The sequence below is a fragment of the Onthophagus taurus genome, unplaced genomic scaffold, assembly GCF_036711975.1.
Source record: "Onthophagus taurus isolate NC unplaced genomic scaffold, IU_Otau_3.0 ScKx7SY_15, whole genome shotgun sequence".
Classification (NCBI taxonomy): Eukaryota; Metazoa; Arthropoda; class Insecta; order Coleoptera; family Scarabaeidae; genus Onthophagus; species Onthophagus taurus.
In genome coordinates, this window is record NW_027248940.1 from 5,338,206 (window position 1) to 5,351,106 (window position 12,901).

General features: G+C 31.8%; 1 long non-coding RNA gene across 1 annotated transcript; it reads right to left on the reverse strand.

Annotated features, from left to right (window-relative positions):
- Positions 1–3,832: 3,832 nt before the first annotated feature.
- On the reverse strand, positions 3,833–4,352 carry LOC111420362 (uncharacterized). Its single transcript, XR_011642199.1, has 3 exons — positions 4,312–4,352; positions 3,994–4,256; positions 3,833–3,912 (listed from the first exon to the last, which is right to left on the reverse strand). It is a non-coding gene; the product is annotated as an uncharacterized lncRNA (long non-coding RNA).
- Between the last annotated feature and the right edge of the window lie 8,549 nt (positions 4,353–12,901).

Consider the following 12,901-nt stretch of genomic DNA (forward strand, 5'->3'; position numbering starts at 1 on the left):
CGCGCGCTCCAACGAAAAACCAGGAACAGCAACCGTCGCCGAGTCAACATCAGTTGTAAGCCAAGTTTCAGATAAACCGATAATATTGAACTTTGCTTTCAGTGACTGAGCATTCAAGTGGGCAATTTTCATACTCTACAAATGGAAATACGAGAAAAAAAATATATATATATATATACAGTGTGGCTCCTTAGGGGAGCCGAAGTCGCCCATGGTTCATATATAAAAGTACCCTTCAAATTCACTAAAGAATCACCCTTGAAGTTTGTTGCAGTCATTCAGGTACACCCTGTATATACAGTGTGTCCCCGGATTGTGTCCCCGTAAGGTATAATTGACGATAAATTTTTGAATTCAAACTCCATCTTTTGCAATTAAAGTCTGGATGTCATAAAACGAAATATAACCAAGTTTTACGTCAAATGTCCTCAAAGTACCAAAAATAACGCAAGAAGTTTGTTAACCGTTGAAGGTAAAGTGGTCTTTCTGAGCAATGTACAACAAAAGTTGATTAAGATAAAATGTTTGTTATGTTAAATTATAGGGATATTTCGAATTTTATTAATTTAGGATATAAAAGCAAAATGCAGATTTTCAAATCATAAGATTAACAAAATATTTTCGATCTAAACTAAATTAACATAAAAGCTTATTCAATGATACCACAACCAACACTGACACATAATTCAGCCCTTTTCCGACATTGTTTGTAACTTTTTCTAATATAGTCCAACGGAATTTCTCTAATAACAGTTTCAATTTTTTGTTAAACTTTTTATTTTACATAACCCCAAAAATAAAAATCCATAATAGATTGTTACGTTTTTTTTTCTTTCTTTTTCTCTTTTATGTTTTCTTGATTTTTGTGTGTGTATCAGAATCATAAAACAACATCGACGGTATTTTATTTTTTTTTAATTCGATTTTATTGTTTAATATTTTTGTTTTGTTTGTTTGTTACAGCAACAGAATTTGGTACAGTTTTCCCGGGTTCCATCGTGTGGATTCCTTCGCTTTCTTTCCTTATCCAACTTCCTTAATTTAACGATCATCTATCTTTGTTCTCAGGTCTTCTGTTATTCGTTCATCTCCTATTCAATAGATATCTGTGTTGTCTCTTCTTTTAATTTGTTTATAATATTATTTTTGGAGTTTATTGAAAGTTACGGATTTTATTTTTGGGTCGGTATTAGTAATTGATAAATTTTAAAATAATGTTTCTTTACTGAAATCTTTTGATTACATTTTTAATAGTGGAACTATTCAAGTTCGGGGTTGGGGAAGTTTCAATTTTTACGATTGACGTTATTGCGAATAACCAGTTTTTTGTATTAGATCTGGAAATTTATGTGGCCTTAGAGTTGATTCTTTCTCTTTTACGTATCAGATCTTGAGGGGTTCAGACGCTTTGTAAATTTTAGTTTGGGGACGACATTTTGGAATTTAAGTGTTGGGGTCGTACCAAATTATTTTTCCTGATTTTGGGGATTAATCATAGCGTGCTGTAGTTACTGGTATTAGAATTTTTAATGCCTGTTTGGCGGACTTTCCGGATTTGCTAATATTTCTCAAGAAATTCAACATTTTTGTCTGATACTAAGGCCTCGACGATCTGAGGCCTGTTATTTTGAGCATTTACTTTTGCTTTGGATCATTTAATTCTTGATTTGGAGCCGTTTCGATTTGGAGCATTCTTTTTATTTCTTAAAAGAAGCTCTTTTCCCCTTTTGGAAGCCTTGATATTGGTGCCTTGTTGACTTTGGAACCTAGTTGTTTATTGTTCCTGAAATCTGGAAGAGTTGGAAAACTGTATCAAAGGACGTTGCTGGAAACATTATCATCTTTGAAGTCATCGGTCAACTTAGCGATTCTAAGGTCAGAGATTTAGTATATAAGATTGTAAACTTTCTGAGAAGCCATCAGCTAAAAGAAAAGATTAGGGAAGTAAATTTTGTTTATTAATTATTAATTTGATTAATATCACTTACCTGACGAAAGTCTATTTCATTTTGTTTATAAATTTTCTTTCACCGTTAACTCAGTTTATGAAAGAGTTCTTTTCATTGAGTTATTATTATTTTTTTTTATTATTTCTTCTACGCGAAAATATAAATGGTTCTAGGGCAAGCTTGTTTGTACGGAAGCGTAACGAATTGAAGTTCAGATTAATAATTTTTTTTATTCTATTCAAAATCTTTGCCCATAAGAAAGATATCTATTTTTTTATATATATTGTCAGTATTATTATTATTTCTTTTTTTGAATTTATTATTACAAATTTATTATTATTACTATATTTTTTTTTTAATAAAGAATTTTGTTATACGTTAATTCAGGTTGTTTTATGATTCTGATTATTCTGATTATTCTGATTCTATGTATTTCTGTTGTATTGTGTTTATTTCTTCTTACCAATTCTTTAATTTTTTTTTACCGTCACTTCGTAATTAGTGTGTGTCGCGGGTTGAATTACGTGGCGCCATATAAATCGAACCTCCCATTCTTCACTGGGATAGCCGAGGTTTCGCAACAACATCGTAAAACGAGAATTGGTTAACTTTTACGTAATTTTGTTGATGTTTAATTGGGTTTTAACTTTGAAAATTTTTGGCGTTACAATATAAATTCGGTCTTCTTGGCGGCCATGGTTGCGGACCATATCTACCAATAAATTTTTTTCCAAATAAGGTATTTAAATAATTTCTAATTAAAATGGTGGAATGTGGGCCGTTACTATCTTGCTGAAAATATAATTTATTGCGTTTTTCTAAAACCACGCCGTGAAGATTATTAAATAAAGAATTTTATAGTATTTCCATATATCGGTGTTGATTCAAATTGCCGTTTATGAAGTCAGGTCCAATAACACCGTCCCACGAAACAGCACACCACACATTCATTTTCTGATAATACTGACGTTTACAAGCTATGCGATAATGTGGATTAGTCTTTGACCAGTGGTGAACGATGCTTCGTCCGAAAATATTATGTTTTTTAAAAAAGTTCTATCTTTCAAAATTATGTACCCAAGCCACAAACAATAATCTAAACGTTTTGCTTCATCACCTAATTCGATAGTGTGGTTAAATTTTGGTTTATACAGCAATATTTTATTTTCTCGATAAATTCCTTGTAAATGGGATTTACTTATACCGACTTGAACTGCCCTTTCTCTTAACGACACCTTACCGTAATCCATTGCGTTCGTTACTGCAACAATCGACCCGAATCATGTTCATCTAAAAGCTTTTTTTCCTTCCTTTTATTTTCCATATTGCCCGTTTCCGAAAATTTTTAACAACTCTCTTAATTGTTTTTTATCTACTAAAAATCCAAATTTTTCCTCAAATTGGCTTAAAACTGCATTGTAAGTAATGTTCCCCAATCCATAGCACTGCATTATAAATATTTTATATTGTAATGTAAACATGATCAATTAATATTTGACAATAGGCTAAAGCTAATCTATCAAATGATAATTGTTAGTTCACTCAGATCAATTGTTTTTATTGTAAAAAGGAATATTAGAAAAAAAATTTCAAGAAAAAACTCATTTTTTCTTTTATATGCTAAATTAATAAAATTCGGTATATCGCTATAATTTAACATAACAAACATTTTATCTTAATCAACTTTTGTTGTACATTGCTCAGAAAGACCACTTTACCTGCAACGGTTAACAAATTTCTTGCGTAAACTTTGGTACTTTGAGGACATTTGACGTAAAACTTGGTTATATTTCGTTTTTTGACATCCAGACTTTAATTACAAATTTTCAATTGTAGCCTCCAGGTTCATTATGGTGAGTATTAATAGGATAAAAAAGAATAAGTCCACGATGATTATTTATTATTTTTTTCTAATTTCGGTACAACAATGTTTCGCTTTTTCTAAAAGCGTCTTCAGGTACGACTAGAATAATGGAAGATAATTATTACTAGTTGACGGGTTTTTTGTTGGTGATATAAAATTAAAATTATAAAAAGTTCTTACCGTCAAAAACTAAGAATGATGAACACGTGAAAAAATGATCATGTGGAAAAATTTCTCTTACAAAAACTACGACGAACCGATGATTAAAAATATAATTTTGGATTAAAGATTTAAGTGAAATTTTTGAAAACGGCGTGGGTTTACCATGTCAGGTTAAAAACTCCAACGTCGGGTGATAGGTTAAAAAAGTTTTTGAAGGCAGGCGTAAAAAACTGTAAAAGCTGAAGGCGTGTTATAAAAAAGGGGAATTTATCGTTAAAAATCTAAAAGAAAAGGGTATTAATATTATTGAAAGCGTATTATAACGTTAAGTGTTACCAAAAAACTTGAGTCGTGTGCACATATCGACTGGTTACAACGGACTGAGGTCAGTTAAAAGAGGAAGTAAGTGATATGACAACTTAAGAAAGTGAAAAATTGGTATCAGGATGTGACAAACCAAATGCAAGAGCGGTGAGTTTGAAATTATATGAAAGGTGTAAAATATCTATTATAATTGTTAAAATCAGTAATTTCATTCAAAATATGTTCAGGGTTTTTAATGTGGTATGATTCTATATAGTACTCCTCAAATAGATCCATTTTCTGGATTTATTAAGATGTTTTAGAAGTTTAATTTTGGATATATCAGTTTTATGTTTATGTTCTTTTAATGTTTATAAAAAGTAGAATTTTCTTTATTTAAGTGTTCCTTGAATCTAGTATTGATATTCCTTCCAGTTTGTCCTATATAAAAAGAATCGCAATCGTTACAGTTAAGTTTGTAAAGCCCACTTTTAAGTTTATCATCGAATATGTGTTTATTATTAGTTAATAATTGGCCCAATTTAGCATTAGCACGGTATACCGGTGTGACATTAAACTTATTGAAAATATCGGAAAATTGTTTTTGGATTAAAGGGTGGAAAGGTATGGAGACAAACGCCGGGGTTGGAAAAGTGGGGATATATGAGATTATTAATTCTAGTTTGATGAATGCGGAAAAATAAGTTTTGAAGCTCCTGAAGGGAGTAACCATTATCAAAGCCCAGCTTGATGATAGTATGATGATAGTACAACTCTACAATTCGCAATAAAGAAACCAAACAGAAAAGACTTGCAAGACTCGAGAAAAATATAACAAAGTGCACCTCCGAGAACAAAATCCTATTCGACATATATAGAAAACCTACTACTACCAATACCTTAATTCCAAAAAATTCATTTACATCATTTCAACATAAATACGCTTTGATAATGGTTACTCCCTTCAGGAGCTTCAAAACTTATTTTTCCGCATTCATCAAACTAGAATTAATAATCTCAGATATCCCCACTTTTCCAACCCCGGCGTTTGTCTCCATACCTTTCCACCCTTTAATCCAAAAACAATTTTCCGATATTTTCAATAAGTTTAATGTCACACCGGTATACCGTGCTAATGCTAAATTGGGCCAATTATTAACTAATAATAAACACATATTCGATGATAAACTTAAAAGTGGGCTTTACAAACTTAACTGTAACGATTTCGATTCTTTTTATATAGGACAAACTGGAAGGAATATCAATACTAGATTCAAGGAACACTTAAATAAAGAAAATTCTACTTTTTATAAACATTAAAAGAACATAAACATAAAACTGATATATCCAAAATTAAACTTCTAAAACATCTTAATAAATCCAGAAAATGGACCTATTTGAGGAGTACTATATAGAATCATACCACATTAAAAACCCTGAACATATTTTGAATGAAATTACTGATTTTAACAATTATAATAGATATTTTACACCTTTCATATAATTTCAAACTCACCGCTCTTGCATTTGGTTTGTCACATCCTGATACCAATTTTTCACTTTCTTAAGTTGTCATATCACTTACTTCCTCTTTTAACTGACCTCAGTCCGTTGTAACCAGTCGATATGTGCACACGACTCAAGTTTTTTGGTAACACTTAACGTTATAATACGCTTTCAATAATATTAATACCCTTTTCTTTTAGATTTTTAACGATAAATTCCCCTTTTTTATAACACGCCTTCAGCTTTTACAGTTTTTTACGCCTGCCTTCAAAAACTTTTTTAACCTATCACCCGACGTTGGAGTTTTTAACCTGACATGGTAAACCCACGCCGTTTTCAAAAATTTCACTTAAATCTTTAATCCAAAATTATATTTTTAATCATCGGTTCGTCTTAGTTTTTGTAAGAGAAATTTTTCCACATGATCATTTTTTCACGTGTTCATCATTCTTAGTTTTTGACGGTAAGAACTTTTTATAATTTTAATTTTATATCACCAACAAAAAACCCGTCAACTAGTAATAATTATCTTCCATTATTCTAGTCGTACCTGAAGACGCTTTTAGAAAAAGCGAAACATTCTTGTACCGAAATTAGAAAAAAATAATAAATAATCATCGTGGACTTATTCTTTTTTATCCTTTTAATTACAAAAGATGGAATTTGAATTCAAAAATTTATCGTCAATTATACCTTACGGGGACACAATCCGGGACACACTGTATATACTGGGTGTATCTGAATGACTGCAACAAACTTCAAGGGGTGATTCTTTAGTGAATTTTAAGGGTACTTTGATATATGAACCATGGGCTTCTAAACGTAACCATCCCCGTTCAATTTATGCCTAGATTTTTTTTATGAAGATGATAAATACATTGGAAAAGTTTCAGTTAGATAGATAAAACTATTCTAAAACTTTTTTGTCTCTCTGATGTTCTTCTAAAAATAATAATTTCTGAGAAAAAAATAATTAAGCAAACACTAACTGTTAAGCTGTAGGGTTGTTAATCGAAAGTTGGAATGAATTTTTAATGAAAAAATCTTCGTAGGCTTTGCAGTCTTTGCCAGAAATATGTTTGATGTTTAAATATCAGTGGTTTTCTAACTTTATTATTGTTTTATTTAAAATTTTGAAACGTCGAGTGAACGAGCGTAAATGCGATAGAACTTTATTCAAAAATTAATTTGAAAAACAATAATAATAGCAAGAAAAAAGAATATCAATTGTTTTTAGAGATAGAAGAACATCAGAGAGACAAAAAAGTTTTAGAATAGTTTTCTCTATCTAACTGAAACTTTTCCAATGTATTTATCATCTGCATAAAAAAAATGTTAGCAAAAATGCAAAGGGGGTGGTTACGTTTAGTAGTTTAGAAGGGTAGGTTGACAGTACAAATAGGGTCAACATGCACTATTATGAGTTAAACATATTCCCCAAATTTCATTTTCTTAGCGTTTATGGTTTTTGAGAAAAAAAAATTAAACCAAAATTTTCCGCCATTTTTGAAGGGCTGTAGGGGAGCCGAAGTCGCCCATGGTTCATATATCAAAGTACCCTTAAAATTCACTAAAGAATCACCCCTTGAAGTTTGTTGCAGTCATTCAGATACACCCTGTATATTAATAATAGCAAAAATAATAAGAACGTATTATACCCACTATAACTTTTTAAAATAGTAGAATAAACATCAACTATTTAAAAAAAAAATATTACTACTACAAAAAAAAAAAAGATTTACTAATTTATAAATTATAAGAATCGAATTTAAAAAAAAAGAGAGAAAAAAAACCAGTAAACAAAATAAAAGAAAAGTATAATGCAAAGTATACAACTTTGATCCACTATAATTGGTATATCTACCAGATCTTGGTCAAGCTACCATTTATACCACTTGTACCATTTATTTTATTCAATGTCTTCGTCGTCTTTGACTTCTACTGATACCGGTTTTCTCTTGCGGTGTCGATTTCTGTTCTTTGATCAAATCGATTTGATCAAATGCCGATCTTAATAAGGTTGAAGTAAATGATATGTCTGTAAGTATAGGTATACGAATGTGCAACATGGCATTAACAACACAATACAATATCACATTTATTAAAAAACAGTAAACCAAACTTTTCAAAAAATACAACCCATTTTTACAACGAAAAATATCTTAATTATTAAAATAAATATTGACCTTATTTATTGCAGCATGATAAAAACTGATGACATTTACTGTTACACTTAACTTGTCTTAAAAGACACAATGCATTTTTTATTTTTGCAACTCCACAAAGCACAAACCGTCTGACCATTTATTGGTTTTATTGTTTTTCATCCAAGAAACAAGAATGTCCCGTACGTCTTGGTTTGCCCTTTCCACAGAGCCTTGACTCTGTGAATGACGAGGTTTTCGATATACAATTTTAGCGTCGAACACATTTGTTAAATTGGTAATTACAGCATTTGCAAATTCAGGCCGCTATGAATTCATTATCGCTATGGAGAATGCAGGGAGCGCCAATAACACAAAAAATTTCCATCAAATTCTAAGCGACATCCTCTGCTCTCTTAGATTTCAGCGGCAAAAGGATTTTTTCAGGTGATCCTGATAATTTATATCGTTATCGGGCTTGGTCTGCATGTCAATTAAATCGACTTGCCCTCTTTGTTAAAGTTCTTCGTTAATATCGGCTTCGTAACTAAATCTTTCTTTTTCTCTTTTTTCTTTAACTGGCAAGATAAACAAAGTTTTAAATATTCTTCAATATTTTTTCTTTACTTTCTTTTCCATAGCAAGTGTTCGTTTATGTCCTATCTCCTTGTGTGCTTTTTCTAATACGTCATACACTTCATGCATTTGACAATGTTTTTGAATTAAATTATCAATCCCTCTTATTGTTAAAACCTCAAATTTATGAAGACGTCGGTATTCTAGCGGGGTAAGTGGTTAACCAGCCTATTTTTTGTCATTGCACGCCTTCACTTCTTGTATAATTTCATTGAATTTCTCCGATTAAAGAGGGCACGTAAAGTTTTTATTATTAACAGTAAGACACATTTTCAGGTTATCATTAAACGCTTCAGCATTAACACAAGGAGCCATAATCTTGTACTTATATTTACTGAATAAAATAAACACGTCTGTCTTTTTTGTTTACGATATGTGTGATATGGTGCGGAATATCGGTTGTCGCTTGATCAGTTTGTAGACGGCTGCGCAAAATTTAGTCAATTTAGACCAGTGTTGTTAAATACCCGGGTATTTATTTTCAAGGGAAAATAAATACCAAGTTGGGTATTTAGAGGTATTTATAAAATTTAAAAACAATACAAAGATCATTAAAAAAATAAACAAGTTTAATTCAAAAATAAAAGTTCTTTTTTAATAAAAATCATTAACACTGGTTATTTACACAAAAACCCATAAAAATAAAACAAGAAACTCTAAATAATATATTCATTTTTAATCATAATAAATTGATATAATCTAAATTAAGACAGATTCGTCTGATGATAATATGTCTTCAATCGTTGACAACTGCTCGTCTTCGTCCATTTCATCGTCGCTTTCTTCATTTTTGTCGGTATCTGTTATATTTTGGTTTGTGTTAGTTTTATATGTATTTAATAGCTTATCATTGTAAGTTAAATATGTTAATTTGGCGGCATTTGTCGTAGTCAGCCGATTTCTTTTTTTGCAGTGCAGCCAACTAAACGCGCTAAAGGTTCTTTCTGTTGCCGCTGATGTTATGGGTGCACTTAATATCCGAATGGCGATATCTGCCAATAAAGGCAGATATCGCCATATCTATATATATAAAAGTGGTGGCATAGAATCATGTCAGTCCCATAAAATGGTTTTTGTCCATATATCTTCTTTATCACGAAAATTTACTAACTCGGATCTTAACTTTATTTCATTTATATGAGAATGCTTTCCCATATTATATATAAATGTTATTGCGTCCAACAACTGAGTGGGATTTAAATCGCACCCCTGAGTTGATGGATTTAACAAATCTGCGGCAAAATGTATGTCGCCTAGTGCAAACTTCTTTCTGTCGACCAATTTTTTAATAATATTATCCTTTTCGAATTCTTCGAAATTGATGACATTAATGATGTCCATTAAAGTCGACTCCAGTTTTGTTAATTCTCTATAGACAATATGTATTTGTGGTTCATTAGATTGCACTTTTATTACTAAGTTTATTATAGGTTCTAACAGCGACATAATATTTTGAATATGATTCCAAAAGTTATCATCAAGAATTTTTTTCTTTATTTCTGATGTGATTATTACTCCTTCGGTTACCGCTAAGGTTTGGATAACACTTTTATTATCATCGCGTTAGTGCTGGTAATTTAAGAGCGACTGTAACACCTTTTTCTCTTCCTATTTGATCAAAAGTAGCTTTAAGCACATGACTATTTTTAATAGTTTTTGTGACTTGAATCACATCTGCTATTTTTGTTTTAATTGATGAACTGTTAACAATATCACCACATAATAAATGTAACAAATGTGCCAAACATCCTAGCGGTACAATACCGCTAGGATGTATGAGGATACTTTTCTTGCAGTAGTTTGAAACTTGCTCTCATATTCGCCGCGTTATCACCAATGACTACCAGAAATTTTTCGGTATCATACTTTTTCATTACTATTTCTATTTGTTTGTACAAATATGTTGCTGTATGTCGCTTTTCCCCCGAAAAAAGAAAATCAACAAAAAGTGGAGCGGGGGTAGATATTAAAAAATTTATAATGGATTCGTTGCGCAGATTAGACCAACCATCACATTGTAAATGTAGGTGCTTACAATTATTAACTGTAGAATTAACATTATTTTTCATTTCGACATATTGTGATTCTAAATATGTTCTTGCTAAACGATTTCGGGAAGGAGGCACGAATGCGGGGCGAATAGCTTCAAAAAACTCGATCCATAATGGATGTTCTACTAACGAGAATGGCGGGCCGCTGATGAAAACAGCTTTTGCCAGACGTTGATTGAGCATTTCCTACATCAAAAGAAAATCATCATTGTAAGTTTTGACTGATAGCAATTTTATAGTAAAACATACATTTGTCGCAGGATCCATAGTATCGAAAAACGGTGTAATTGCTGATGATGAAGATAATGTTGACATAGAACTTTCAGGTCTTTCAAAAGAACTAGATCCAGGAACAACACTCACTGGATTATTTTCTTGCCAAGTTACTACCGATTGATCTATATTTTTCACCAAACTAGGGTTTTTTAAAATATTTTTTACATGCTGTGGGCATTTAAAACATGCTACGTCTTTACTCAAATAAAAGTACGAAGATGTGTTCAACTAAAAATTTATTTGGAACTGAAACTGGTTTCCCAAATTTACATCTTTTATATAAACAGTATACACAACACGCAAACTCAGAACGCTAAGATGCAAAACAAGTCAAATTAAATTCTATAAATCTATAACACCTCTATCCTTATTCCTTTTTTATTTATTTATTTATTTTTTTTTACAAAAACAAATAAAACTAAATAATACTCTAATTACATTCATAATTTGTGAACTTAATCATTTAAAGAAAACTAACTACTAACTCTAATTTCTCGGTCGCAAATTATACCGAGACTACGACGGTATTTCAGAAGTTATATCTGCTGTATTGCCAATTTCAATTTGTTCGCTTGTTACGTTTCTTTTTTTGTTTTTTTAGTTTGCTTCGCATACTATTTCATTGCTACTATTTGTTTATTATAGTTATTACTGTGTTTTCTTTTTGTTTTTGTTAATTTACCTACCTCTGTATAATGAACATTACGAGTAAATTTAAGATAGCTTACCTTAACGTTCGCTCACTGCAGCCTAAAATTGATCAAGTAAGCTTGCTACTTATTGAGCACAACTTTGATATGTTTGCTATTACGGAAACTTGGTTGGATCTGAGTGTTCCGAATTATGATCTTGCAATAGAAGGTTATAATCTATATCGACATGATAGACATGGACGTGGTGGAGGCGTTTGCTGGTATGTACGGTCTAACGTGGTTTGTAGGGTTATGGATGTGGAGGGTGCCTTGGAACAATTATGGATAAAAGTTTCCCTGAAGAAATTATTTTATCGTGTGGTGTTATTTATAAGCCCCCGAACATAGCTGCTGGAGACTTTATAGCTTCCTTTGAAGAAGTATTGGCACAAGTTACTTTATTGGCTGACGATGTCTTATGCGTTGGGGACTTTAACATAGATATGCTCAAATCTGACACGGCAGCTGTTTCTGAATTAATTAATACTCTGGAGGTGTTTGGACTGCAGCGGTTAATTAAAGAGTCAACACGAGTCACCCCGAAAACTGCCACTTTGCTTGATGTTATTCTGTTCTCTAACGATGAATTAGTGTCTGATAGTGGGGTGTTGGATAATGATCTGTCGGATCATTCTCTGGTCTTTGTTGAGCTACATACACCACAGGAGAGGGTCGTACCCCTTTTCAAGACATATCGGAACTACGTTGGTTTTAGCGAGTTAATGTTTTATGAGCACTTACAATCATTGCCCTGGCGAATTCTATACGAGATACAGACTATAGATGAAAAAGTTAGATTTCTAACTGAAAATATACTAGTGCTATTGGATCTGCACGCGCCGCTAAAGAAAGCTCGAATTACTAAGCCAGGGGCCCCCTGGATATCTGCTGAACTAAGAGCAGCAATGCAAAATCGAGATAAACTGCTTCAATCTTTTAAGCGCTCACGAGACCCCGCGCATTGGCAGCTATATAAAACGGCGCGTAACTTGGTTACAAATATGCATCGCAATTGTAAACAAAAATATTTACAAAATTTTTTGGATTTGGGTAACGGTGCTAAGACCTGGCATACTTTGAAATCCACGAAATTAATTAAGTCCAAACATAGATCGCTTCCTAACCACTTTCAAGATGTTTCTATTATTAACGATTTCTTTATTGATTCGCTTCCCAGCACTAATACCACCGTTGATAATAATATGTATTCCAACTTAAATGAACGTGTTGTAATCCCTCTCAGATTTTCTACAGTATCTGAAAGCGATGTTCTGAAGATTTTGAAATCAATTAAATCTAATGCAATTGGTACCGATGG